The following is a 26,910-nucleotide window of genomic DNA, read 5'->3' as shown; positions in this document are numbered from 1 at the left end:
GTGAGGAGAGTGAATTCCCCTGATTGTTTAATACAAACAGGACATGTTACCAGGTGAACAATATAAGTGAGGAGAATGTGTTCCCCTGATGGTTTAATATACACGGGACATGTCAGCAGGTGAACAGTATAAGTGAGGAGAGTGTGATCCCCTGATTGTTTGATACACACGGGACATGTCACCAGGTGAACAGTATAAGTGAGGAGAGTCTGTTCCCCTGATTGTTTAATAATGATGGGACATGTCACCAGGTGAACAGTATAAGTGAGGAGAGTGTGTTCCCCTGATGGTTTAATATACACAGGACATGTTACCAGGAGAGCAGTATAAGTGAGGAGAGTGTGTTCCCCTGATTGTTTAATACACACGGGACATGTCACCGGGTAAAAAGTATAAGTGAGGAGAGTGTGTTCCCCTGATTGTTTGATACACACGGGACATGTCACCAGGTGAACAGTATAAGTGAGCAGAATGTTTTCCCCTGATGGTTAAATATGCAAAGGACATGTTACCAGGTGAACAGTATAAGTGAGGAGACTGTGTTCCCCTGATCGTTTACTACTGACGGGACATGTTACCAGATGAACAGTATAAGTGAGGAGAGTGTGTTCCACTGATGGTTTAATGCACACAGGACATGTTACCAGCTGAACAGTATAAGTGAGGAGATTGTGTTCCCCTGATGTTTTAATATACACGGGACATGTTACCAGGTGAACAGTATAAGTGAGGAGAGTGTGTTCCCCTGATGGTTTAATATACACGGGACATGTTACCAGGTGAACAGTATAAGTGAGGAGAGTGTGCTCCCCTGATGCTTTAATATACACGGGACATGTTACCAGATCAACAGTATAAGTGAGGAGAGTGTGTTCCCCTGATGGGTTAATACAGACGGGACATGTCACCAGGTGAACAGTATAAGTGAGGAGAGTTTGTTCCCCTGATTGTTTAATACTCACGGGACATGTTACCAGGTGAACAGTATAAGTGAGGAGAGTGTGTTCCCCTGATGGTTTAACACGCACGGGACATGTTACCAGGTGAACAGTATAAGTGAGGAGAGTGTGTTCCCCTGATGTTTTAATATAGCCGGAACATGTCAGCAGGTGAACAGTATAAGTGAGGAGAGTGTGTTCCCCTGATTGTTTAATACTGACGGGATATGTTACCAGGTGAACAGTATAAGTGAGGAGAGTGTGTTCCCCTGATTGTTTAATACTGACGGGACATGTTACCAGGTGAACAGTAAAAGTGAGGAGAGTGTGTTCCCCTGATTGTTTAATACTGACGGGACATGTTACCAGGTGAACAGTATAAGTGAGGAGAGTGTGTTCCCCTGATTGTTTAATACACACTTGACATGTTACCAGGTGAACAGTATAAGTGAGGAGAGTGTGTTCCCCTGATTGTTTAATACACACGGGACATGTTACCAGGTGAACAGAACAAGTGAGGAGAGTGTGTTCCCCTGATTGTTTAATACTGACGGGACATGTTACCAGGTGAACAGTATAAGTGAGGAGAGTGTGTTCCCCTGATTGTTTAATACACACGGGACATGTTACCAGGTGAACAGTGTAAGTGAGTAGAGTGTGTTCCCCTGATTGTTTAATACACACAGGACATGTTACCAGGTGAACAGTATAAGTGAGGAGAGTGCATTCCCCTGATTGTTTAATACACACAGGACATGTTACCAGGTGAACAGTATAAGTGAGGAGAATGTGTTCCCCTGATGGTTTAATATACACTGGACATGTTACCAGGTGAACAGTAGAAGTGAGGAGAGTGTGTTCCCCTCATTGTTTAATATACACGGGACATGTCAGCAAGTGAACAGTATAATTGAGGAGAGTGTGATCCCCTGATTGTGCAATACACACGGGACATGTTACCAGGTGAACAGTAGAAGTGAGGAGAGTGTGTTCCCCTGATGGTTTAATGCACATGGCACATGTTACCAGGTGAACAGTATAAGTGAGGAGAGTGTGTTCCCCTGATTGTTTAATAAACACGGGACATGTCATCGGGTGAACAGTATAAGTGAGGAGAGTGTGTTCCCCTGATTGTTTGATACACACGGGACATGTCACCAGGTGAACAGTATAAGTGAGGAGACTGTGTTCCCCTGATCGTTTAATACTGATGGGACATGTTACCAGATGAACAGTATAAGTGAGGAGAGTGTGTTCCTCTGATGGTTTAATGCACACAGGACATGTTACCAGCTGAAAAGTATAAGTGAGGAGAGTGTGTTCCCCTGATGGTTTAATATACACGGGACATGTTACCAGGTGAACAGCATAAGTGAGGAGATTGTGTTCCCCTGATGGTTTAATATACACGGGACATGTTACCAGCTGAACAGTATAAGTGAGGAGAGTGTGCTCCCCTGATGCTTTAATATACACGGGACATGTTACCAGATCAACAGTATAAGTGAGGAGAGTGTGTTCCCCTGATGGGTTAATACAGACGGGACATGTCACCAGGTGAACAGTATAAGTGAGGAGAGTTTGTTCCCCTGATTGTTTAATACTCACGGGACCTGTTACCAGGTGAACAGTATAAGTGAGGAGAGTGTGTTCCCCTGATGGTTTAATACACACGGGACATGTTACCAGGTGAACAGAACAAGTGAGGAGAGTGTGTACCCCTGATTGTTTAATACTGACGGGACATGTTCCCAGGTGAACAGTATAAGTGAGGAGAGTGTGTTCCCCTGATTGTTTAATACACACGGGACATGTTACCAGGTGAACAGTGTAAGTGAGTAGAGTGTGTTCCCCTGATTGTTTAATACACACAGGACATGTTACCAGGTGAACAGTATAAGTGAGGAGAGTGTGTTCCCCTGATTGTTTAATACACACGGGACATGTTACCAGGTGAACAGCGTAAGTGAGGAGAGTGTATTCCCCTGATTGTTTAATACACACAGGACATGTTACCAGGTGAACAGTATAAGTGAGGAGAATGTGTTCCCCTGATGGTTTAATATACACTGGACATGTTACCAGGTGAACAGTAGAAGTGAGGAGAGTGTGTTCCCCTCATTGTTTAATATACACGGGACATGTCAGCAAGTGAACAGTATAATTGAGGAGAGTGTGATCCCCTGATTGTGCAATACACACGGGACATGTTACCAGGTGAACAGTAGAAGTGAGGAGAGTGTGTTCCCCTGATGGTTTAATGCACACGGGACATGTTCCCAGGTGAAAAGTATAAGTGAGGAGAGTGTGTTCCCCTGATGGTTTAATATACACGGGACATGTTACCAGGTGAACAGTATAAGTGAGGAGAGTGTGTTCCCCTGATTGTTTAATAAACACGGGACATGTCTTCGGGTGAACAGTATAAGTGAGGAGAGTGTGTTCCCCTGATTGTTTGATACACACGGGACATGTCACCAGGTGAACAGTATAAGTGAGGAGACTGTGTTCCCCTGATCGTTTAATACTGACGGGACATGTTACCAGATGAACAGTATAAGTGAGGAGAGTGTGTTCCTCTGATGGTTTAATGCACACAGGACATGTTACCAGCTGAAAAGTATAAGTGAGGAGAGTGTGTTCCCCTGATGGTTTAATATACACGGGACATGTTACCAGGTGAACAGCATAAGTGAGGAGATTGTGTTCCCCTGATGGTTTAATATACACGGGACCTGTTACCAGCTGAACAGTATAAGTGAGGAGAGTGTGCTCCCCTGATGCTTTAATATACACGGGACATGTTACCAGATCAACAGTATAAGTGAGGAGAGTGTGTTCCCCTGATGGGTTAATACAGACGGGACATGTCACCAGGTGAACAGTATAAGTGAGGAGAGTTTGTTCCCCTGATTGTTTAATACTCACGGGACCTGTTACCAGGTGAACAGTATAAGTGAGGAGAGTGTGTTCCCCTGATGGTTTAATATACACGGGACATGTTACCAGGTGAACAGTAGAAGTGAGGAGAGTGTGTTCCCCTGATGGTTTAATATACATGGGACATGTTACCAGGTGAACAGTATAAGTGAGGAGAGTGTGTTCCCCTGATGGTTTAATACACACAGGACATGTTACCAGGTGAACAGTATAAGTGAGGAGAGTGGGTTCCCCTGATGGTTTAACACGCACGGGACATGTTAACAGGTGAAGAGTATAAGTGAGGAGAGTGTGTTCCCCTGATGTTTTAATATACCCGGAACATGTCAGCAGGTGAACAGTATAATTGAGGAGAGTGTGATCCCCTGATTGTTTAATACTGACGGGACATGTTACCAGGTGAACAGTATAAGTGAGGAGAGTGTGTTCCCCTGATTGTTTAAGACACACGGGACATGTCACCAGGTGAACAGTAAAAGTGAGGAGAGTGTGTTCCCCTGATTGTTTAATATACACGGGACATGTTACCAGGTGAACAGTATAAGAGAGGAGAGTGTGTTCCCCTGATTGTTTAATACTGACGGGACATGTTGCCAGGTGAACAGTAAAAGTGAGGAGAGTGTGTTCCCCTGATTGTTTAATACTGACCGGACATGTTACCAGGTGAACAGTATAAGTGAGGAGAGTGTGTTCCACTGATTGTTTAATACACACGGGACATGTTACCAGGTGAACAGTATAAGTGAGGAGAGTGTGTTCCCCTGATTGTTTAATACACACGGGACATGTCACCGGGTGAACAGTATAAGTGAGGAGAGTGTGTTCCCCTGATGGTTTAACACGAACGGGACATGTTACCAGGTGAACAGTATAAGTGAGGAGAGTGTGTTCCCCTGATTGTTTAATACACACGGGACATGTCACCGGGTGAACAGTATAAGTGAGGAGAGTGTGTTCCCCTGATTGTTTAATACACACGGGACATGTCACCAGGTGAACAGTATAAGTGAGGAGAGCGTGTTCCCCTGATGGTTTAATACACACGGGACATGTTACCAGGTGAACAGTATAAGTGAGGAGAGTCTGTTCCCCTGATTGTTTAATACACACGGGACATGTCACCAGGTGAACAGTATAAGTGAGGAGAGCGTGTTCCCCTGATGGTTTAATATACACGGGACATGTTCCCAGGTGAACAGTATAAGTGAGGAGAGTCTGTTCCACTGATTGTTTAATACACACGGGACATGTCACCGGGTGAACAGTATAAATGAGGAGAGTGTGTTCCCCTGATTGTTTAATACACACGGGACATGTCACCGGGTGAACAGTATAAGTGAGGAGAGTGTGTTCCCCTGATTGTTTAATACACACGGGACATGTCACCAGGTGAACAGTATAAGTGAGCAGAATGTTTTCCCCTGATGGTTAAATATGCAAAGGACATGTTACCAGGTGAACAGTATAAGTGAGGAGAGTGTGTTCCACTGATGGTTTAATATACACGGGACATGTTACCAGGTGAACTGTGTAAGTGAGGAGAGTCTGTTCCCCTGATGGTTTTATATACACGGGATATGTTGCCAGGTGAACAGTATAAGTGAGGAGAGTGTGTTCCCCTGATCGTTTAATATACACGGGACATGTTCCCAGGTGAACAGTATAAGTGAGGAGAGTGAGTTCCCCTGATGGTTTAATTTCAACGGGACATGTGACTAGGTGAATAGAATAAGTGAGGAGAATGTGTTCCCCTGATGGTTTAATATACACGGGACGTGTTACCAGGTAAACAGTATAAGTGAGGAGAGTGTGTTCCCCTGATAATTTAATATACACAGGGCATGTTACCAGTTGAACAGTATAAGTGAGGAGATTGTGTTCCCCTGATGGTTTAATACACACGGGACATGTTATCAGGTGAACAGTATAAGTGAGGAGAGTGTGTTCCCCTGATGTTTTAATATACACAGGACATGTTACCAGGTGAACAGTATAAGTGAGGAGAGTGTGTTCCCCTGTTTATTTAATACGCACGGGACATGTTACCAAGTGAACAGTATAAGTGAGGAGAATGTGTTCCCCTGATTGTTTAATAAACACGGGACATGTTTCCAGGTGAACAGTATAAGTGAGGAGAGTGTGTTCCCCTGATGGTTTAATACACACAGGATATGTAACCAGCTGAACAGTATAAGTGAGGAGAGAGTGTTCCCCTTATGCTTTAATACACACGGGACATGTTACCAGATGAACAGTATAAGTGAGGAGAGTGTGTTCCCCTGATGGTTTAATACACACAGGATATGTTACCAGCTGAACAGTATAAGTGAGGAGACTGTGTTCCACTGATGGTTTAATACTGACGGGACATGTTACCAGATGAACAGTATAAGTGAGGAGAGTGTGTTCCCCTGATGGTTTAATACACACGGGACATGTTACCAGGAGAAAAGTCTAAGCGAGGATGGTGATTTCCCCTGATGGTTGAATATTCACGGGACATGTTTCCAGGTGAACAGTATAAGTGAGGAGAGTGTGTTCCCCTGCTGGTTTAATACACACAGGACATGTTACCAGGTGAACAGTATAAGTGAGGAGAGTGTGTTCCCCTGATGGTTTAATACACACAGGATATGTTACCAGCTGAACAGTATAAGTGAGGAGAGAGTGTTCCCCTTATGGTTTAATATACACTGGACATGTTACCAGGTGAACAGTATATGTGAGGAGAATGTGTTCCCCTGATTGTTTAATACACACGGGACATGTCACCAGGTGAACAGTATAAGTGAGGAGAGTGTGTTCCCCTGATTGTTTAATACACACAGGACATGTTACCAGGTGGACAGTATAAGTGAGGAGAATGTGTTCCCCTGATGGTTTAATATACACTGGACATGTTACCAGGTGAACAGTATATGTGAGGAGAGTGTGTTCCCCTGATGGTTTAACAAGCACGGGACATGTTACCAGGTGAACAGTATAAGTGAGGAGAGTGTTTTCCCCTGATGGTTTAATATACCCGGGACATGTCACCAGGTGAACATTACAAGTGAGGAGAGTGTGATCCCCTGATTGTTTAATACACACGGGACATGTTACCAGGTGAACAGTATAAGTGAGGAGAGTGTGTTCCCCTGATTGTTTAATACACACGGGACATGTTACCAGGTGAACAGTATAAGTGAGGAGAATGTGTTCCCCTGAAGGTTTAACACGCACGGGACATGTTACCAGGTGAACAGTATAAGTGAGGAGAATGTGTTCCCCTGATGGTTTAACACGCACGGGACATGTTACCAGGTGAACAGTATAAGTGAGGAGAATGTATTCCCCTGATGGTTTAACACGCACGGGACATGTTACCAGGTGAACATTATAAGTGAGGAGAGTGTGTTCCCCTGATGGTTTAATATACACGGGACATGTTACCAGGTGAACAGCATAAGTGACGAGAGTGTGTTCCCCTGATTGTTTAATACACACGGGACATGCTATCAGGTGAACAGTATAAGTGAGGAGAGTGTGTTCCCCTGATGGTTTCATATACACGGGACATGTTACCAGGAGAACAGTATAAGTGAGGGGAGTGCTTTCCCCTGATGGTTTCATATACACGGGGCATGTTACCAGGAGAACAGTATAAGTGAGGAGAGTGTGTTCCCCTGATGGTTTAATATACACGGGACATGTCACCAGGTGAACAGTATAAGTGAGGAGAGTGTGTTCCCCTGATGGTTTAATTTTCACGGGACATGTTACCAGGTGAACAGTATAAGTGAGGAGAGTGTGTTACCCTGATTGTTTAATACACATGGGACATGTCACCAGGTGAACAGTATAAGTGTGGAGAGTGTGTTCCTCTGATGGTTTAATGCACACAGGACATGTGACCAAGTGAAGAGTATAAGTGAGGAGAGTGTGTTCCCCTGATTGTTTAATACACACGGGACATGTTACCAGGTGAACAGTATAAGTGAGGAGAATGTGTTCCCCTGATGGTTTAATATACACTGGACATGTTACCGGTAGAACAGTATAAGTGAGGAGAGTGTGTTCCCCTGATGGTTTAACACGCACGGGACATGTTACCAGGTGAACAGTATAAGTGAGGAGAGTGTGTTCCCCTGATTGTTTAATATACACGGGACATGTCACCGGGTAAAAAGTATAAGTGAGGAGAATGTTTTCCCCTGACGGTTTAATACTGACGGGACATGTTACCAGATGAACAGTATAAGTGAGGAGAGTGTGTTCCTCTGATGGTTTAATGCACACAGGACATGTTACCAGCTGAACAGTATAAGTGAGGAGAGTGTGTTCCCCTGATGGTTTAATATACACGGGAGATGTTACCAGGTGAACAGTATAAGTGAGGAGAGTGTGTTCCCCTGATGGTTTAATATACACGGGACATGTTACCAGGTGAACAGTATAAGTGAGGAGAGTGTGTTCCCCTGATTGTTTGATACACACGGGACATGTCACCAGGTGAACAGTATAAGTGAGCAGAATGTTTTCCCCTGATGGTTTAAAATACACGGGACATGTTACCAGGTGAACAGTATAAGTGAGGAGAGTGTGTTCCCCTGATGGTTTAATATACATGGGACATGTTACCAGCTGAACAGTATAAGTGAGGAGAGTGTGTTCCCCTGATTGTTTGATACACACGGGACATGTCACCAGGTGAACAGTATAAGTGAGCAGAATGTTTTCCCCTGATGGTTTAATACTGACGGGACATGTTACCAGATGAACAGTATAAGTGAGGAGAGAGTGTTCCTCTGATGGTTTAATGCACACAGGACATGTTACCAGCTGAACAGTATAAGTGAGGAGAGTGTGTTCCCCTGATGGTTTAATATACACGGGACATGTTACCAGGTGAACAGTATAAGTGAGGAGAGTGTGTTCCCCTGATGGTTTAATATACACGGGACATGTTAACAGGTGAACAGTATAAGTGAGGAGAGTGTGCTCCCCTGATGGTTTAATATACACGGGACATGTTACCAGATCTACAGTATAAGTGAGGAGATTGTGTTCCCCTGATGGGTTAATACAGACGGGACATGTCACCCGGTGAACAGTATAAGTGAGGAGAGTTTGTTCCCCTGATTGTTTAAAACTCACGGGACATGTTACCAGGTGAACAGTATAAGTGAGGAGAGTGTGTTCCCCTGATGGTTTCACACGCACGGGACATGTTACCAGTTGAACAGTATAAGTGAGGAGAGTGTGTTCCCCTGATGTTGTAATATACCCGGAACATGTCAGCAGGTGAACAGTATAATTGAGGAGAGTGTGTTCCCCTGATGGTTTAATATACACGGGACATGTTACCAGGTGAACAGTGTAAGTGAGGAGAGTGTATTCCCCTGATTGTTTAATACACACGGGACATGTTACCAGGTGAACAGTGTAAGTGAGGAGAGTGTATTCCCCTGATTGTTTAATACACACAGGACATGTTACCAGGTGAACAGTATATGTGAGGAGAGTGTGTTCCCCTGATGGTTTTACACGCACGGGACATGTTACCAGGTGGACAGTATAAGTGAGGAGAGTGTGTTCCGCTGATGGTTTAATATACCCGGGACATGTCACCAGGTGAACATTATAAGTGAGGAGAGTGTGTTCCCCTGATTGTTTAATACACACGGGACATGTCACCAGGTGAACAGTATAAGTGAGGAGAGTGTGTTTCCCTGATTGTTTAATACAAACGGGACATTTCACCAGGTGAACAGTATATGTGAGGAGAGTGTGTTCCCCTGATGGTTTAACACGCACGGGACATGTTACCAGGTGAACAGAATAAGTGAGGAGCGTGTGTTCCCCTGATGGTTTACCACGCACGGGACATGTTACCAGGTGAACAGTATAAGTGAGGAGAGTGTGTTCCCCTGATGGTTTAATATACACGGGACATGTTACCAGGTGAACAGTATAAGCGACGAGAGTGTGTTCCCCTGATTGTTTAATACACACAGGGCATATTACCCGGTGAACAATATAAGTGAGGAGAGTGTGTTCCCCTGATGGTTTACCACGCACGGGACATGTTACCAGGTGAACAGTATAAGTGAGGAGAGTGTGTTCCCCTGATGGTTTAATACACACGGGACATGCTATCAGGTGAACAGTATAAGTGAGGAGAGTGTGTTCCCCTGATGGTTTCATATACACATGACATGTTACCAGGAGAACAGTATAAGTGAGGGGAGTGCTTTCCCCTGATGGTTTAACACGCACGGGACATGTTACCAGGTGAACAGTATAAGTGAGGAGAGTATGTTCCCCTGATTGTTTAATACACACGGGACATGTCACCAGGTGAACAGTATAAGTGAGGAGAGTGTGTTCCCCTGATTGTTTAATACACACGGGACATGTTACCTGGTGAACAGTATAAGTGAGGAGAGTGTGTTCCCCTGATGGTTTAACACGCACGGGACATGTTACCAGGTGAACAGTCTAAGTGAGGAGAGTGTGTTCCCCTGATTGTTTAATACTCACGGGACATGTTACCAGGTGAACAGTATAAGTGAGGAGATTGTGTTCCCCTGATGGTTTAATACTCAAGGGACATGTTACCAGGTGAACAGTCTAAGTGAGGAGAGTGTGTTCCCCTGATTGTTGAATACTCACGGGACATATTGCCAGGTGAACAGTGTAAGTGAGGAGAGTGTGTTCCCCTGATTGTTTACTACTCACGGGACATGTTACCAGGTGAACAGTATAAGTGAGGAGAGTGTGTTACCCTGATGTTTTAACACGCACGGGACATGTTACCAGGTGAACAGTATAATTGATGAGAGTGTGTTCACCTGATTGTTTAATACACACGGGACATGTCACGAGGTGAACTGTATAAGTGAGCAGAATGTTTTCCCCTGATGGTTAAATATGCAAAGGACATGTTACCAGGTGAACAGTATAAGTGAGGAGACTGTGTTCCCCTGATGGTTTAATACTGACGGGACATGTTACCAGATGAACAGTATAAGTGAGGAGAGTGTGTTCCCCTGATGGTTTAATAAACACGGGACATGTTACCAGGTGAACAGTATAAGGAAGGAGAGTATGTTCCCCTGATGGTTTAATATACAGGGGACATGTTACCAGGTGAACAGTATAAGTGAGGAGAGTGTGTTCCCCTGATGGTTTAATATACACGGGACATGTCACCAGGTGAACAGTATAAGTGAGGAGAGTGTGTTCCCCAGATTGTTTAATACTCACGGGACATGTTACCAGGTGAACAGTATAAGTGAGGAGAGTGTGTTCCCCTGATGGTTTAATATACACGGGACATGTTACCAGGTGAACAGTATAAGTGAGGAGAGTGTGTTCCCCTGATGGTTTAATATACACGGGACATGTCACCAGGTGAACAGTATAAGTGAGGAGAGTGTGTTCCCCAGATGGTTTAACACGCACGGGACATGTCAGCAGGTGAACAGTATAATTGAGGAGAGTGTGATCCCCTGATTGTTTATTACACACGGGACATGTCACCAGGTGAACAGTCTAAGTGAGGAGAGTGAGTTCCCCTGATTGTTTAATATACACGGGGCATGTTACCAGGTGAACAGTATAAGTGAGGAGAGTGTGTTCCCCTGATTGTTTAATACACACGAGATATGTCACCAGGTGAACAGTATAAGTGAGGAGAGTGTGTTCCCCTGATGATTTAATATACACGGGACATGTTACCAGCTGAACAGTATAAGTGAGGAGAGTGTGTTCCCCTGATGGTTTAATATACACGGCAAATGTTCCCAGGTGAACAGTATAAGTGAGGAGAGTGTGTTCCCCTGATGGTTTAATATACACGGGACATGTTACCAGGTGAACAGTATAAGTGAGGAGAGTGTGTTCCCCTGATTGTTTAATACACACGGGACATGTTACCAGATGAACAGTATAAGTGAGGAGACTGTGTTCCCGTGATTGTTTAATACTCACGGGACATGTTATCAGGTGAACAGTATAAGTGAGGAGAGTGTGTTCCCTTGATGGTTTAACACGCACGGGACATGTTACCAGATGAACAGTAGAAGTGAGGAGAGTGTGTTCCCCTGATTGTTTAATACACACGGGACATGTCACCGGGTGAACAGTATAAGTGAGGAGAGTGTGTTCCCCTGATGGTTTAATACTGACGGGAGATGTTACCAGATGAACGATCTCAGTGAGGAGAGTGTGTTCCTCTGATTGTTTAATACACACGGGACATGGCACCATGTGAACAGTATAAGTGAGGAGAGAGTGTTCCCCTGATTGTTTAATACTGACGGGAGATGTTACCAGATGAACAATCTCAGTGAGGAGAGTGTGTTCCCCTGATGGTTTAATATACACGGGACATGTTACCCGGTGAACAGTATAAGTGAGGAGAGTGTGTTCCCCTGATGGTTCAATATTCAAAGGACATGTTACCAGCTTAACAGTATAAGTGAGGAGAGTGTGTTCCTTTGATGGTTTAATACTGGCGGGACATGTCACCGGGTGAACAGTATAAGTGAGGAGAGTGTGTTCCCCTGATGGTTTAATACTGACGGGAGATGTTACCAGATGAATAATCTCAGTGAGGAGAGTGTGTTCCCCTGATTGTTTAATACACACGGGACATGTCACCATGTGAACAGTCTCAGTGAGGAGAGTGTGTTCCCCTGATGGTTTAATACTGACGGGAGATGTTACCAGATGAACAATCTCAGTGAGGAGAGTGTGTTCCCCTGATGGTTTAATATACACGGGACATGTTACCCGGTGAACAGTATAAGTGAGGAGAGTGTGTTCCCCTGATGGTTTAATATACACGGGACATGTTACCCGGTGAACAGTATATGTGAGGAGAGTGTGTTCCCCCTGATGGTTTAATACACATGGGACATGTTACCAGGTGAACAGTAGAAGTGAGGAGAGTGTGTTCCCCTGATTGTTTAATACACATGGGACATGTCACCAGGTGAACAGTATAAGTGAGGAGAGTGTGTTCGTCTGATGGTTTAATGCACACAGGACATGTTACCAAGTGAACAGTATAAGTGAGGAGAGTGTGTTCCCCTGATTGTTTAATACACACGGGACATGTTACCAGGTGTACGGTAAAAGTGAGGAGAATGTGTTCCCCTGATGGTTTAATGTACACTGGATATGTTACCAGGAGAACAGTATAAGTGAGGAGAGTGTGTTCCCCTGATGGTTTAACACGCACGGGACATGTTACCAGGTGTACAGTATAATTGAGGAGAGTGTGTTCCCCTGATTGTTTAATACTCACGGGACATGTTACCCGGAGAACTGTATAAGTGAGGAGAGTGTGTTCCCCTGATTGTTTAATACTCACGGGACATGTCACCAGGTGAACAGTATAAGTGAGGAGAGTGTGTTCCCCTGATGGTTTAATATACACAGGACATGTTACCAGGAGAACAGTATAAGTGAGGAGAGTGTGTTCCCCTGATGGTTTAATATACACAGGACATGTCACCAGGTGAACAGTATAAGTGAGGAGAGTGTGTTCCCCTGATGGTTTAATATACACGGGACATGTCACCAGGTGAACAGTTTCAGTGAGCAGAATGTTTTCCCCTGATGGTTAAATATGCAAAGGACATGTTACCAGGTGAACAGTATACGTGAGGAGACTGTGTTCCCCTGATGGTTTAATACTGACGGGACATGTTACCAGATGAACAGTATAAGAGAGGAGAGTGTGTTCCTCTGATGGTTTAATGCACACAGGACATGTTACCAGCTGAACTGTATAAGTGAGGAGAGTTTGTTCCCCTGATGGTTTAATATACACGGGACATGTTACCAGGTGAACAGTATAAGTGAGGAGAGTGTGTTCCCCTGATGGTTTAATATACACGGGACATGTTACCAGGTGAACAGTATAAGTGAGGAGATTGTGTTCCGCTGATGGTTTAATATACCCGGGACATGTCACCATGTGAACATTATATGTGAGGAGAGTGTGTTCCCCTGATGGTTTTACACGCACGGGACATGTTTCCAGGTGAACAGTATAAGTGAGGAGAGTGTGTTCCCCTGATGGTTTAACACGCACGGGACATGTTTCCAGGTGAACAGTATAAGTGAGGAGAATGTGTTCCCCTGATGGTTTAATATACACTGGACATGTTTCCAGGTGAACACTATAAGTGAGGAGAGTGTGTTCCCCTGAGTGTTTAATACACACGGGACATGTCACCAGGTGAACAGTATAAGTGAGGAGAGTGTGTTCCGCTGATGGTTTAATATACCCGGGACATGTCACCATGTGAACATTATAAGTGAGGAGAGTGTGTTCCCCTGATTGTTTAATACGCACGGGACATGTCACCAGGTGAACAGTATAAGTGAGGAGAGTGTGTTTCCCTGATTGTTTAATGCACACGGGACATTTCACCAGGTGAACAGTATATGTGAGGAGAGTGTGTTCCCCTGATGGTTTAACACGCACGGGACATGTTACCAGGTGAACAGTATAAGTGAGGAGAGTGTGTTCCCCTGATGGTTTACCACGCACGGGACATGTTACCAGGTGAACAGTATAAGTGAGGAGAGTGTGTTCCCTGATGGTTTAATATACACGGGACATGTTACCAGGTGAACAGTATAAGTGACGAGAGTGTGTTCCCCTGATTGTTTAATACACACAGGGCATATTACCAGGTGAACAGTATAAGTGAGGAGAGTGTGTTCCCATGATGGTTTAATACACACGGGACATGCTATCAGGTGAACAGTATAAGTGAGGAGAGTGTGTTCCCCTGATGGTTTCATATACACGGGACATGTTACCAGGAGAACAGTATAAGTGAGGGGAGTGCTTTCCCCTGATGGTTTAACACGCACGGGACATGTTACCAGGTGAACAGTATAAGTGAGGAGAGTGTGTTCCCCTGATGGTTTAGCACGCACGGGACATGTTACCAGGTGAACAGTATAAGTGAGGAGAGTGTGTTCCCCTGATGGTTTAACACGCACAGGACATGTTACCAGGTGAACAGTATAAGTGAGGAGAGTGTGTTCCCCTGATTGTTTAATACTCACGGGACATGTTACCAGGTGAACAGTATAAGTGAGGAGAGTGTGTTCCCCTGATTGTTTAATACACACAGGACATGTTACCAGGTGAAGAGTATAAGTGAGGAGAGTGTGTTCCCCTGATTGTTTAATACACACAGGACACGTTACCAGGTGAACAGTATAAGTGAGGAGAGTGTGTTCCCCTGATTGTTTAATACACACAGGACATGTTACCAGGTGAACAGTATAAGTGAGGAGAGTGTGTTCCCCTGATGGTGTAACACGCACAGGACATGTTACCAGGTGAACAGTATAAGTGAGGAGAGTGTGTTCCCCTGATTGTTTAATACTCACGGGACATGTTACCAGGTGAACAGTATAAGTGAGGAAAGTGTGTTCCCCTGATTGTTTAATACTCACGGGACATGTTACCAGGTGAACAGTATAAGTGAGGAGAGTGTGTTCCCCTGATGGTTTAACACGCACGGGACATGTTACCAGGTGAACAGTATAAGTGAGGAGAATGTGTTCCCGTGATGGTTTAATATACACGGGACATGTTACCAGGTGAACAGTATAAGTGAGGAGAGTGTATTCCCCTGATTGTTAAAAACTCACGGGACATGTTACCAGGTGAACAGTATAAGTGAGGAGAGTGTGTTCCCCTGATTGTTAAAAACTCACGGGACATGTGACCAGGTGAACAGTATAAGTGAGGAGAGTGTGTTCCCCTGATGGTTTAACACGCACGGGACATGTTACCAGGTGAACAGTCTAAGTGAGGAGAGTGTGTTCCCCTGATTGTTTAATACTCAAAGGACATGTTACCAAGTGAACAGTATAAGTGAGGAGAGTGTGTTCCACTGATGGTTTAACACGCACGGGACATGTTACCAGGTGAACAATCTAAGTGAGGAGAGTGTGTTCCCCTGATGGTTTAATATACACAGGACATGTTACCAGGAGAACAGTATAAGTGAGGAGAGTGTGTTCCCCTGATGGTTTAATATACACAGGAAGTGTCACCAGGTGAACAGTATAAGTGAGCAGAATGTTTTCCCCTGATGGTTAAATATGCAAAGGACATGTTACCAGGTGAACAGTATACGTGAGGAGACTGTGTTCCCCTGATGGTTTAATACTGACGGGACATGTTACCAGATGAACAGTGTAAGTGAGGAGAGTGTGTTCCTCTGATGGTTTAATGCACACAGGACATGTTACCAGCTGAACTGTATAAGTGAGGAGAGTGTGTTCCCCTGATGGTTTAATATACACGGGACATGTTACCAGGTGAACAGTATAAGTGAGGAGAGTGTGTTCCCCTGATGGTTTAATATACACGGGACATGTCACCAGGTGAACAGTCTAAGTGAGGAGAGTGTGTTCCCCTGATTGTTTAATATACACGGGGCATGTTACCAGGTGAACAGTATAAGTGAGGAGAGTGTGTTCCCCTGATTGTTTAATATACACGGGACATGTCACCAGGTGAACAGTCTAAGTGAGGAGAGTGTGTTCCCCTGATTGTTTAATACACACGAGATATGTCACCAGGTGAACAGTATAAGTGAGGAGAGTGTGTTCCCCTGATGGTTTAATATACACGGGACATGTTACCAGCTGAACAGTATAAGTGAGGAGAGTGTGTTCCCCTGATGGTTTAATGAACACGGCAAATGTTCCCAGGTGAACAGTATAAGTGAGGAGAGTGTGTTCCCCTGATGGTTTAATATACACGGGACATGTTACCAGGTGAACAGTATAAGTGAGGAGAGTGTGTTCCCCTGATTGTTTAATACACACGGGACATGTTACCAGATGAACAGTATAAGTGAGGAGACTGTGTTCCCCTGATTGTTTAATACTCACGGGACATGTTACCAGGTGAACAGTATAAGTGAGGAGAGTGTGTTCCCTTGATGGTTTAACACGCACGGGACATGTTACCAGATGAACAGTAGAAGTGAGGAGAGTGTGTTCCCCTGATTGTTTAATACACACGGGACATGTCACCGGGTGAACAGTATAAGTGAGGAGAGTGTGTTCCCCTGATGGTTTAATACTGACGGGAGATGTTACCAGATGAACAATCTCAGTGAGGAGAGTGTGTTCCCCTGATTGTTTAATACACACGGGACATGTCACCATGTGAACAGTATAAGTGAGGAGAGTGTGTTCCCCTGATGGTTTAACACGCACGGGACATGTTACCAGGTGAACAGTATAAGTGAGGAGAATGTGTTCCCGTGATGGTTTAATATACACGGGACATGTTACCAGGTGAACAGTATAAGTGAGGAGAGTGTATTCCCCTGATTGTTAAAAACTCACGGGACATGTTACCAGGTGAACAGTATAAGTGAGGAGAGTGTGTTCCCCTGATTGTTAAAAACTCACGGGACATGTGACCAGGTGAACAGTATAAGTGAGGAGAGTGTGTTCCCCTGATGGTTTAACACGCACGGGACATGTCACCGGTTAAAAAGTATAAGTGAGGAGAGTGTGTTCCCCTGATTGTTTAATACACACGGGACATGTCACCAGGTGAACAGTATAAGTGAGGAAAGTGTGTTCCCCTGATTGTTTAATACTCACGGGACATGTTACCAGGTGAACAGTATAAGTGAGGAGAGTGTGTTCCCCTGATGGTTTAACACGCACGGGACATGTTACCAGGTGAACAGTATAAGTGAGGAGAATGTGTTCCCGTGATGGTTTAATATACACGGGACATGTTACCAGGTGAACAGTATAAGTGAGGAGAGTGTATTCCCCTGATTGTTAAAAACTCACGGGACATGTTACCAGGTGAACAGTATAAGTGAGGAGAGTGTGTTCCCCTGATTGTTAAAAACTCACGGGACATGTGACCAGGTGAACAGTATAAGTGAGGAGAGTGTGTTCCCCTGATGGTTTAACACGCACGGGACATGTTACCAGGTGAACAGTCTAAGTGAGGAGAGTGTGTTCCCCTGATTGTTTAATATTCAAAGGACATGTTACCAAGTGAACAGTATAAGTGAGGAGAGTGTGTTCCACTGATGGTTTAACACGCACGGGACATGTTACCAGGTGAACAATCTAAGTGAGGAGAGTGTGTTCCCCTGATGGTTTAATATACACAGGACATGTTACCAGGAGAACAGTATAAGTGAGGAGAGTGTGTTCCCCTGATGGTTTAATATACACAGGAAGTGTCACCAGGTGAACAGTATAAGTGAGCAGAATGTTTTCCCCTGATGGTTAAATATGCAAAGGACATGTTACCAGGTGAACAGTATACGTGAGGAGACTGTGTTCCCCTGATGGTTTAATACTGACGGGACATGTTACCAGATGAACAGTGTAAGTGAGGAGAGTGTGTTCCTCTGATGGTTTAATGCACACAGGACATGTTACCAGCTGAACTGTATAAGTGAGGAGAGTGTGTTCCCCTGATGGTTTAATATACACGGGACATGTTACCAGGTGAACAGTATAAGTGAGGAGAGTGTGTTCCCCTGATGGTTTAATATACACGGGACATGTCACCAGGTGAACAGTCTAAGTGAGGAGAGTGTGTTCCCCTGATTGTTTAATATACACGGGGCATGTTACCAGGTGAACAGTATAAGTGAGGAGAGTGTGTTCCCCTGATTGTTTAATATACACGGGACATGTCACCAGGTGAACAGTCTAAGTGAGGAGAGTGTGTTCCCCTGATTGTTTAATACACACGAGATATGTCACCAGGTGAACAGTATAAGTGAGGAGAGTGTGTTCCCCTGATGGTTTAATATACACGGGACATGTTACCAGCTGAACAGTATAAGTGAGGAGAGTGTGTTCCCCTGATGGTTTAATGAACACGGCAAATGTTCCCAGGTGAACAGTATAAGTGAGGAGAGTGTGTTCCCCTGATGGTTTAATATACACGGGACATTTTACCAGGTGAACAGTATAAGTGAGGAGAGTGTGTTCCCCTGACTGTTTAATACACACGGGACATGTTACCAGATGAACAGTATAAGTGAGGAGACTGTGTTCCCCTGATTGTTTAATACTCACGGGACATGTTACCAGGTGAACAGTATAAGTGAGGAGAGTGTGTTCCCTTGATGGTTTAACACGCACGGGACATGTTACCAGATGAACAGTAGAAGTGAGGAGAGTGTGTTCCCCTGATTGTTTAATACACACGGGACATGTCACCGGGTGAACAGTATAAGTGAGGAGAGTGTGTTCCCCTGATGGTTTAATACTGACGGGAGATGTTACCAGATGAACAATCTCAGTGAGGAGAGTGTGTTCCCCTGATTGTTTAATACACACGGGACATGTCACCATGTGAACAGTATAAGTGAGGAGAGTGTGTTCCCCTGATGGTTTAATACTGACGGGAGATGTTACCAGATGAACAATCTCAGTGAGGAGAGTGTGTTCCCCTGATGGTTTAATAAACACGGGACATGTTACCCGTTGAACAGTATAAGTGAGGAGAGTGTGTTCCTTTGATGGTTTAATACTGGCGGGACATGTCACCGGGTGAACAGTATAAGTGAGGAGAGTGTGTTCCCCTGATGGTTTAATACTGACGGGAGATGTTACCAGATGAACAATCTCAGTGAGGAGAGTGTGTTCCCCTGATTGTTTAATACACACCGGACATGTCACCATGTGAACAGTATAAGTGAGGAGCGTGTGTTCCCCTGATGGTTTAATACTGACGGGAGATGTTACCAGATGAACAATCTCAGTGAGGAGAGTGTGCTCCCCTGATGGTTTAATATACACGGGACATGTTACCCGGTGAACAGTATAAGTGAGGAGAGTGTGTTCCCCTGATGGTTTAATTTACACGGGACATGTTACCCGGTGAACAGTATATGTGAGGAGAGTGTGTTCCCCCTGATGGTTTAATACACATGGGACATGTTACCAGGTGAACAGTAGAAGTGATGAGAGTGTGTTCCCCTGATTGTTTAATACACATGGGACATGTCACCAGGTGAACAGTATAAGTGAGGAGAGTGTGTTCCTCTGATGGTTTAATGCACACAGGACATGTTACCAAGTGAACAGTATAAGTGAGGAGAGTGTGTTCCCCTGATTGTTTAATACACACGGGACATGTTACCAGGTGAACAGTATAAGTGAGGAGAATGTGTTCCCCTGATGGTTTAATGTACACTGGACATGTTACCAGGAGAACAGTATAAGTGAGGAGAGTGTGTTCCCCTGATGGTTTAACACGCACGGGACATGTTACCAGGTGAACAGTATAATTGAGGAGAGTGTGTTCCCCTGATTGTTTAATACTCACGGGACATGTTACCCGGAGAACTGTATAAGTGAGGAGAGTGTGTTCCCCTGATTGTTTAATACTCACGGGACATGTCACCAGGTGAACAGTATAAGTGAGGAGAGTGTGTTCCCCTGATGGTTTAATATACACAGGACATGTTACCAGGAGAACAGTATAAGTGAGGAGAGTGTGTTCCCCTGATGGTTTAATATACACAGGACATGTCACCAGGTGAATAGTATAAGTGAGGAGAGTGTGTTCCCCTGATGGTTTAATATACACGGGACATGTCACCAGGTGAACAGTATAAGTGAGCAGAATGTTTTCCCCTGATGGTTAAATATGCAAAGGACATGTTACCAGGTGAACAGTATAAGTGAGGAGACTGTGTTCCCCTGATGGTTTAATACTGACGGGACATGTTACCAGATGAACAGTATAAGTGAGGAGAGTGTGTTCCTCTGATGGTTTAATGCACACAGGACATGTTACCAGCTGAACTGTATAAGTGAGGAGAGTGTGTTCCCCTGATGGTTTAATATACACGGGACATGTTACCAGGTGAACAGTATAAGTGAGGAGAGTGTGTTCCCCTGATGGTTTAATATACACGGGACATGTTACCAGGTGAACAGTATAAGTGAGGAGAGTGTGTTCCGCTGATGGTTTAATATACCCGGGACATGTCACCATGTGAACATTATATGTGAGGAGAGTGTGTTCCCCTGATGGTTTTACACGCACGGGACATGTTTCCAGGTGAACAGTATAAGTGAGGAGAGTGTGTTCCCCAGATGGTTTAACACGCACGGGACATGTTTCCAGGTGAACAGTATAAGTGAGGAGAATGTGTTCCCCTGATGGTTTAATATACACTGGACATGTTACCAGGTGAACACTATAAGTGAGGAGAGTGTGTTCCCCTGCGTGTTTAATACACACGGGACATGTCACCAGGTGAACAGTATAAGTGAGGAGAGGGTGTTCCGCTGATGGTTTAATATACCCGGGACATGTCACCATGTGAACATTATAAGTGAGGAGAGTGTGTTCCCCTGATTGTTTAATACACACGGGACATGTTACCAGGTGAACAGTATAAGTGAGGAGAGTGTGTTTCCCTGATTGTTTAATGCACACGGGACATTTCACCAGGTGAACAGTATATGTGAGGAGAGTGTGTTCCCCTGATGGTTTAACACGCACGGGACATGTTACCAGGTGAACAGTATAAGTGAGGAGAGTGTGTTCCCCTGATGGTTTACCACGCACGGGACATGTTACCAGGTGAACAGTATAAGTGAGGAGAGTGTGTTCCCTGATGGTTTAATATACACGGGACATGTTACCAGGTGTACAGTATAAGTGACGAGAGTGTGTTCCCCTGATTGTTTAATACACACAGGGCATATTACCAGGTGAACAGTGTAAGTGAGGAGAGTGTGTTCCCATGATGGTTTAATACACACGGGACATGCTAACAGGTGAACAGTATAAGTGAGGAGAGTGTGTTCCCCTGATGGTTTCATATACACGGGACATGTTACCAGGAGAACAGTATAAGTGAGGGGAGTGCTTTCCCCTGATGGTTTAACACGCACGGGACATGTTACCAGGTGAACAGTATAAGTGAGGAGAGTGTGTTCCCCTGATGGTTTAACACGCACAGGACATGTTACCAGGTGAACAGTATAAGTGAGGAGAGTGTGTTCCCCTGATTGTTTAATACTCACGGGACATGTTACCAGGTGAACAGTATAAGTGAGGAGAGTGTGTTCCCCTGATTGTTTAATACACACAGGACATGTTACCAGGTGAACAGTAGAAGTGAGGAGAGTGTGTTCCCCTGATTGTTTAATACACACAGGAAATGTTACCAGGTGAACAGTATAAGTGAGGAGAGTGTGTTCCCCTGATTGTTTAATACACACAGGACATGTTACCAGGTGAACAGTATAAGTGAGGAGAGTGTGTTCCCCTGATGGTTTAACACGCACAGGACATGTTACCAGGTGAACAGTGTAAGTGAGGAGAGTGTGCTCCCCTGATTGTTTAATACTCACGGGACATGTTACCAGGTGAACAGTATAAGTGAGGAAAGTGTGTTCCCCTGATTGTTTAATACTCACGGGACATGTTACCAGGTGAACAGTATAAGTGAGGAGAGTGTGTTCCCCTGATGGTTTAACACGCACGGGACATGTTACCAGGTGAACAGTATAAGTGAGGAGAATGTGTTCCCGTGATGGTTTAATATACACGGGACATGTTACCAGGTGAACAGTATAAGTGAGGAGAGTGTATTCCCCTGATTGTTAAAAACTCACGGGACATGTTACCAGGTGAACAGTATAAGTGAGGAGAGTGTGTTCCCCTGATTGTTAAAAACTCACGGGACATGTGACCAGGTGAACAGTATAAGTGAGGAGAGTGTGTTCCCCTGATGGTTTAACACGCACGGGACATGTTACCAGGTGAACAGTCTAAGTGAGGAGAGTGTGTTCCCCTGATTGTTTAATACTCAAAGGACATGTTACCAAGTGAACAGTATAAGTGAGGAGAGTGTGTTCCCCTGATGGTTTAACACGCACGGGACATGTTACCAGGTGAACAATCTAAGTGAGGAGAGTGTGTTCCCCTGATGGTTTAATATACACAGGACATGTTACCAGGAGAACAGTATAAGTGAGGAGAGTGTGTTCCCCTGATGGTTTAATATACACAGGACATGTCACCAGGTGAACAGTATAAGTGAGGAGAGTGTGTTCCCCTGATGGTTTAATATACACGGGACATGTCACCAGGTGAACAGTATAAGTGAGCAGAATGTTTTCCCCTGATGGTTAAATATGCAAAGGACATGTTACCAGGTGAACAGTATACGTGAGGAGACTGTGTTCCCCTGATGGTTTAATACTGACGGGACATGTTACCAGATGAACAGTATAAGTGAGGAGAGTGTGTTCCTCTGATGGTTTAATGCACACAGGACATGTTACCAGCTGAACTGTATAAGTGAGGAGAGTGTGTTCCCCTGATGGTTTAATATACACGGGACATGTTACCAGGTGAACAGTATAAGTGAGGAGAGTGTGTTCCCCTGATGGTTTAATATACACGGGACATGTTACCAGGTGAACAGTATAAGTGAGGAGAGTGTGTTGCGCTGATGGTTTAATATACCCGGGACATGTCACCATGTGAACATTATATGTGAGGAGAGTGTGTTCCCCTGATGGTTTTACACGCACGGGACATGTTTCCAGGTGAACAGTATAAGTGAGGAGAGTGTGTTCCTCTGATCGTTTAACACGCACGGGACATGTTTCCAGGTGAACAGTATAAGTGAGGAGAATGTGTTCCCCTGATGGTTTAATATACACTGGACATGTTACCAGGTGAACACTATAAGTGAGGAGAGTGTGTTCCCCTGAGTGTTTAATACACACGGGACATGTCACCAGGTGAACAGTATAAGTGAGGAGAGTGTGTTCCGCTGATGGTTTAATATACCCGGGACATGTCACCATGTGAACATTATAAGTGAGGAGAGTGTGTTCCCCTGATTGTTTAATACACACGGGACATGTCACCAGGTGAACAGTATAAGTGAGGAGAGTGTGTTTCCCTGATTGTTTAATGCACACGGGACATTTCACCAGGTGAACAGTATATGTGAGGAGAGTGTGTTCCCCTGATGGTTTAACACGCACGGGACATGTTACCAGGTGAACAGTATAAGTGAGGAGAGTGTGTTCCCCTGATGGTTTACCACGCACGGGACATGTTACCAGGTGAACAGTATAAGTGAGGAGAGTGTGTTCCCTGATGGTTTAATATACACGGGACATGTTACCAGGTGAACAGTATAAGTGACGAGAGTGTGTTCCCCTGATTGTTTAATACACACAGGGCATATTACCAGGTGAACAGTATAAGTGAGGAGAGTGTGTTCCCATGATGGTTTAATACACACGGGACATGCTATCAGGTGAACAGTATAAGTGAGGGGAGTGCTTTCCCCTGATGGTTTAACACGCACGGGACATGTTACCAGGTGAACAGTATAAGTGAGGAGAGTGTGTTCCCCTGATGGTTTAACACGCACGGGACATGTTACCAGGTGAACAGTATAAGTGAGGAGAGTGTGTTCCCCTGATGGTTTAACACGCACAGGACATGTTACCAGGTGAACAGTATAAGTGAGGAGAGTGTGTTCCCCTGATTGTTTAATACTCACGGGACATGTTACCAGGTGAACAGTATAAGTGAGGAGAGTGTGTTCCCCTGATTGTTTAATACACACAGGACATGTTACCAGGTGAACAGTATAAGTGAGGAGAGTGTGTTCCCCTGATTGTTTAATACACACAGGACATGTTACCAGGTGAACAGTATAAGTGAGGAGAGTGTGTTCCCCTGATTGTTTAATACACACAGGACATGTTACCAGGTGAACAGTATAAGTGAGGAGAGTGTGTTCCCCTGATGGTTTAACACGCACAGGACATGTTACCAGGTGAACAGTATAAGTGAGGAGAATGTGTTCCCGTGATGGTTTAATATACACGGGACATGTTACCAGGTGAACAGTATAAGTGAGGAGAGTGTATTCCCCTGATTGTTAAAAACTCACGAGACATGTTACCAGGTGAACAGTATAAGTGAGGAGAGTGTGTTCCCCTGATTGTTAAAAACTCACGGGACATGTGACCAGGTGAACAGTATAAGTGAGGAGAGTGTGTTCCCCTGATGGTTTAACACGCACGGGACATGTTACCAGGTGAACAGTCTAAGTGAGGAGAGTGTGTTCCCCTGATTGTTTAATACTCAAAGGACATGTTACCAAGTGAACAGTATAAGTGAGGAGAGTGTGTTCCCCTGATGGTTTAACACGCACGGGACATGTTACCAGGTGAACAATCTAAGTGAGGAGAATGTGTTCCCCTGATTGTTTAATACTCACGGGACATGTTACCAGGTGAACAGTATAAGTGAGGAGAGTGTGTTCCCCTGATTGTTTAATACACACGGGACATGTTACCAGGTGAACAGTATAAGTGAGGAGAGTGTGTTCCCCTGATTGTTTAATACTCACGGGACATGTTACCAGGTGAACAGTATAAGTGAGGAGAGTGTGTTCCCCTGATGGTTTAACACGCACGGGACATGTTACCAGTTGAACAGTCTAAGTGAGGAGATTGTGTTCCCCTGATTGTTTAATACTCACGGGACATGTTACCAAGTGAACAGTATAAGTGAGGAGAGTGTGTTCCCCTGATGGTTTAACACGCACGGGACATGTTACCAGGTGAACAATCTAAGTGAGGAGAATGTGTTCCCCTGATTGTTTAATACTCACGGGACATGTTACCAAGTGAACAGTATAAGTGAGGAGAGTGTGTTCCCCTGATGGTTTAACACGCACGGGACATGTTACCAGGTGAACAATCTAAGTGAGGAGAATGTGTTCCCCTGATTGTTTAATACACACGGGACATGTCACCGGGTGAACAGTATAAGTGAGCAGAATGTTTTCCCCTGATGGTTAAATATGCAAAGGACATGTTACCAGGTGAACAGTATAAGTGAGGAGAGTGTGTTCCCCTGATTGTTTAATACACACGGGACATGTCACGAGGTGAACAGTATAAGTGAGGAGACTGTGTTCCCCTGATGGTTTAATACTGAAGGGACATGTTACCAGATGAACAGTATAAGTGAGGAGAGTGTGTTCCCCTGATGGTTTAATAAACACGGGACATGTTACCAGGTGAACAGTATAAGGAAGGAGAGTGTGTTCCCCTGATGGTTTAATGTCCACGGGACATGTTACCAGGTGAACAGTATAAGTGAGGAGAGTGTGTTCCCCTGATGGTTTAATATACACGGGACATGTCACCAGGTGAACAGTATAAGTGAGGAGAGTGTGTTCCCCAGATTGTTTAATACTCACGGGACATGTTACCAGGTGAACAGTATAAGTGAGGAGAGTGTGTTCCCCTGATGGTTTAACACGCACGGGACATGTTACCAGGTGAACAGTATAAGTGAGGAGAGTTTGTTCCCCTGATGTTTTAATATACCCGGGACATGTCACCAGGTGAACAGTCGAAGTGAGGAGAGTGTGTTCCACTGATTGTTTAATACACACGGGACATGTTACCAGGTGAACAGTATAAGTGAGGAGAGTGTGTTCCCCTGATTGTTTAATACACACAGGACATGTTTCCAGGTGAACAGTATAAGTGAGGAGAATGTGTTCCCCTGATGGTTTAATATACACTGGACATGTTACCAGGTGAACACTATAAGTGAGGAGGGTGTGTTCCCCTGATTGTTTAATAATCACGGGACATGTTACCAGGTGAACAGTATATGTGAGGAGAGTGTGTTCCCCTGATGGTTTTACAAGCACGGGACATGTCACCAGGTAAACAGTATAAGTGAGGAGAGTGTGTTTCCCTGATTGTTTAATACACACGGGACATTTCACCAGGTGAACAGTATATGTGAGGAGAGTGTGTTCCCCTGATGGTTTAACACGCACGGGACATGTTACCAGGTGAACAGTATAAGTGAGGAGAGTGTGTTCCCCTGATGGTTTGCCACGCACGGGACATGTTACCAGGTGAACAGTATAAGTGAGGAGAGTGTGTTCCCCTGATGGTTTAATATACACGGGACATTTTA

This window comes from Heterodontus francisci, unplaced genomic scaffold (assembly GCF_036365525.1).
Source record: "Heterodontus francisci isolate sHetFra1 unplaced genomic scaffold, sHetFra1.hap1 HAP1_SCAFFOLD_395, whole genome shotgun sequence".
NCBI lineage: Eukaryota > Metazoa > Chordata > Chondrichthyes > Heterodontiformes > Heterodontidae > Heterodontus > Heterodontus francisci.
The sequence above is the reverse complement of the archived record's forward strand: the minus strand, read 5'-3'. Positions refer to the sequence as shown.